This window comes from Nannospalax galili, unplaced genomic scaffold, assembly GCF_000622305.1.
Source record: "Nannospalax galili isolate Female #2095 unplaced genomic scaffold, S.galili_v1.0 scaffold142, whole genome shotgun sequence".
NCBI classification, from domain to species: Eukaryota; Metazoa; Chordata; class Mammalia; order Rodentia; family Spalacidae; genus Nannospalax; species Nannospalax galili.
Window position 1 is genome coordinate 1,197,886 of NW_008348793.1, and position 4,568 is coordinate 1,202,453.

Sequence of the window (4,568 nt, forward strand, 5' to 3'; positions counted from 1 at the left end):
TATATAGCTGTAAGAAGCTGGTTATGTTCCAGGTTATGACAGTATTATATTTAACAGAGATGGCTCATTTTTATAGCTCCAACGACTCCCTGGCTATGACTGCTGAAAGTGAGGTACCAAGTACTGAGGCCAGCCCTGTGTACAACAGGCTCCCAGATAGGATGATATGTATGTGGAACCCTGAAAAGTTATGCTAAAAAGGAGCACATATAAAAAATCAATGTTTGAAACTGTGAGGAACCTTCATTAACTTGGATATCATTATTTTCAAATCTCTTACCAGTTCTTTTAATTTTAGATACATGACTATTTTTTTTTTCTTTATAAGCAAGGTCTTGCTAGCCTCAAACACAGAGTCAATCCTCTGTTTCCCTAGTGCTGGGATCGCTGGAGTACACCACCATGCCCAGCTAGAGATATGAATTGTATATTAAAAAAGCACTGTATGCCTTAAACATGCACCAAGTTGTCAAATGCATTGAAAACATTTCATATTGGTGGTAAACGTGGCCTTCCTTCTGTTTCTGCAGCCGTCACTGTAACATAAAGCAGCTGTCATGAAGTGGGCTTTAGCTGTTCCCTGTTCTGGCTGGTGTCCAACGAGCTCCCAAGGAAGTGATCCTTCACCTATGACACAAAATATTTAGAAAAGGAAGCCACAGACAAATCCATCAATGACCTCCACTACAGAATAAGGACTTTGGACCAATTGAGCTTGAAATTTTATGATAAAGCATAAAATGTTCTAAAATTAAATTATGCTTTAATTATTATATAATTAGATGGTAATGCTTCTAAATGAGTTCATTGATTAACTCTGTATTGACTGTAAGGCTAGACATAATACTGTTTTAATAAAGTACTTCACTTTAAACAGAAACTTATAAGACTCCAAAATTAACCTGAAGACTTCACTTTACCACATCCAAAATCAGAACAGCAAAGAAACGCAGGCCATCTGCAGGTGTCCATGTGAAGATTTTTTTAAAAATAACTTCTGAGTCCCATCCCATCTACTCTCTTTTTGTAATATAGATTACATTAGTGGAAACAGCAACAGTCTCATTAGTGAAACCAAAGCCTCTCTGGTCAAACCCACGTGTCTTATCACTCTCCTCTCCTCTAACAGCATAACCCACTCCTCACTGGTGTTTTCTGTGTCTCTAGCTGCCGTACTCTACAGGAGTGCTTCACTGGAACTTGTTTTCCATATATGTCAAGTGAATTTATCATTCGTCTAAAGCACATTCGTTCCCGGCTTTTGTCAGGAATGTCACTCTGCCAACTCATTCACTTTCCTACCCTTCTGAGGGGCTTTGGCCTCTGCCTTCCTTTCCTCCGCCAAGGGGCGCCCTCCTCTCTCCTCTCACCTCCCGTTTCATCACAGAGATCATGTCCTACTTTAACCAGTACTTCTAGCATAGAACCCTTTTCTGAGCTCCAGACCAGCATTATAAGGAAGAACACCTCAGAAACGTCCGGCCAGCACTTCAGGTGCAAAAGCTCAGAAGTTATTAGGACATTTCTCCAGCTATACCTGTTGCCTATAAAAAACAAAACAAAACAAAAAAAAAACAACTTAGAGAAAATGTGCTCTTTTAATATAATCTGGTCTAGAAGTTCTCTGTTTCTCTGTGGAGCTCTCCGTCTCACTTACCATCCACATCCAGCTAATTCTGAAGCCCTTCATGCACCATTTAGTTTCAGCATCCAAATCTGGAGCCTCACTTTCTTTTTATCCTTTAAATTTTATTTATAATTGTGTTCATAAAAATAGAAAAAGGAATGCCAGGCATGGTGGTTTATGCCTTTAATTCCAGCACTCCAGGGGCAGACGCATGTGTATGTCTATGAGATCTAGGCCAGCCTGGTCTACATAATGAGTTCCAGGTCAGCTGTAGCTACAAGCAAACCCTGTCTCAAAAAGATAAAAGAAACCCAAAGAGACAAAAACAAACAAACAAACAAAACTCCAATAAAACAAAATCCAAAACCACCACCACCACCAAAAGTCCCCAGAAAACTAGCATCTGAACCATGTTTACCTGCAGTTCACTGATGCTCAGTGCATCACCACCTGCAGGATCACCAGAAGGCTCTTCCTCTTACAAACTGAAACTGCACACTAAATCACTTTCCAGGATCCTCTCTCTAGCTACCTTCCTTCTCTGAATTTAAGTTCTCCAAATATCACAAAAAAGTAGAATCATGTAGTATTTCTCTCTTTTTGTGGCCAGCTTATTTTTTAATCTTTGCCTACTTTCTAATATACATCATAATTTCATTTTTAAGGCTGAGGATTATTCCATTTTATGTATGAGCCATGTCTTGTCTAACTATTCATCTACTGATGGATGGTAGTTCCTAACATACTGTTAGCTATGTGTTACCTTCTGCCTTTTGGTTTTTGTGAACCGCATAGCTATGAACATAGATGTTTAAATATCTTTTGGAGACTGATTTTCTTTGGGGAATAGATCTAGAACTTGAATCTCTGGATCACATGGTAATTCATTTTATAATTATTTTTTTTGTGTGTGACAGGGTCTCCTTGTAGTCCCAGTTTGCCTAGAACTTCTTATGTAGACGAGGCTATCCTCAATCTCACGGAAATCTGCCTGTCTTTGCCTCCCGAAGGCATGTGCCACAATTTGTAAGTTTTTGAAGAACTGTCATACAACCTCATTTTTTCCTATTTGGATTACTATGCCAATTTTGATTACTATCTTAATTTCTAATGTGTCTTTCCCTCCAATCTCTCTCCGTTCATTATGCAGACTTCTATAAGACAAACTAGCCTGTAGCACAATACAAATCACAACACTATCTTTTCTAAGAAGAACTTTACTGAGTCCCCTAAGCCCAGGGCAGAGCATGACATGAGAGTTCTCAATGAGTGATGGCTGAATGAATGTGTGGACAGCAGGTGGAAACGAATGGAATCCATTGTCTCCCTACCTTTAATTATCCTCAGGTCTATTAAACTAACCTAAGTTCTCCTGCAGGCTGTCATTTCAAATTCCTATTATACTCCTTTAGCAACAGCTAATGGTAAGAGATCAAAGACACAATGTCAAACTCAGAAGAAATGAAAGGACAGAACTGTTTCAAAATATTTCCTCAATTTACTTCTCATTTCTCAATACATACTGTCCCAATTTAAGTGACCTGAGTCAGGAACGTGGCTGTAAATATGTTTTATTTGACACAGTGTTTTAAAAATACTTGAATTTAAATGAGTTTGGGGGTAAAGTGGAATATGCTTTCCAATCATCTCAGTTGAAACTGGGTCCACATCAGTCACTGGCGATGCCTTTGGAGTCCCTAAGGAGAGGGACTGAGCCATTTGCACCCTTATGCCCCACTTTGGGCTGCTGTGCAGTTTCTCCTTCACCTCACAGACAGTTCTCTACTCATGGCTTAACCAGCAGGTTTCACAACCCCCTTAAAACCTTTCCAACCCTGCTTTCCTCCGGTACTCTGACTATATCCTTCCTTTACAACATGGAGCATACTTAGACCGATCACATAATTATTTCTTATCAGGCCTATACATGGGAAGGATTCTTTGAACTGGTTTATCATGTTGCTGAGTTTTGATAACTCTCATAGCATCCAGACATGTTAGGCATCTGTAACTCCAGTTCCAGGGGATCTGACACTCTCTTCTGACCTCTGCGACCATTGCTTAACATGGGTGCACTTACAGACATGCAGGCAATGCAGTCATACACATAAAATAAAAATAAGTAAAATATTTTTAAAAATTAAAAAAACATACAAATTAAATAAGCTGGTTTTCACTAAATTCTTAAGTCAACTATTCTACTTCACTTACATGTTAAATTACAATTAAATTTAAAGATGTTTATAGTATGTTTACAATAAACTCGCTTAGAAAGATAAAAGGATGACTAAGTTTCAAAAGTGAGAATGATTATTTGGTGCTTGTTTGCTGTGTGAGATTTCCCACATATCGTATATTTCTGGAACATTCCCATAAACAAAGTCTGAAGATATTAAGGCACTTGTTTCCAGGCACAAATTTGACTCTGAGCCCAGGTTTCTACTAAAAGGGCGTAAGATCCAGATAATCAGCCTTTCCTGAGAACTGGGGAACTGGTGGGATTTATGTTCTGCTTTCAAATTTAGCCAGTAAACTGTCCCTCCCTAGTTACAGTGCCTTTATTATACATAATTAGGACATCAAATATTTGTGTTTGTATAATGATTTTCCTTCAGTCAACAGCAGGAAGGGACAAATCAACTACTGAAATATAATTTACTTCAAGACACGTATCTTGCCTACATAAGGCACTTGTATCAAAAATGTTTTTATTTTCTCAAATATGTTCAAACATTACAATATTTTAAACTCATAAAGCATCGAGTTCTCTTTAGTAACAAGTTCTATGTAATACAGCTTAAAACAATCATAAATAACAAATAGATGAATAAGATATGCTAATTGAAAAGTTTAAGGATCTAGTCAACTGAAAAAAGTTAGTTTGGAAAAATATTCCTCTATCTATCTATCTATCTATCTATCTATCTATCTATCTATCTAT

General features: G+C 37.8%; 1 protein-coding gene across 3 annotated transcripts in view; it reads right to left on the reverse strand.

Moving 5' to 3' along the window:
* Sec24d (SEC24 homolog D, COPII coat complex component) overlaps window positions 1–4,568 on the reverse strand; it is a 102,509-nt gene that overhangs the window by 29,959 nt on the left and 67,982 nt on the right. The gene's annotated exons all lie outside the window — the stretch shown is intronic.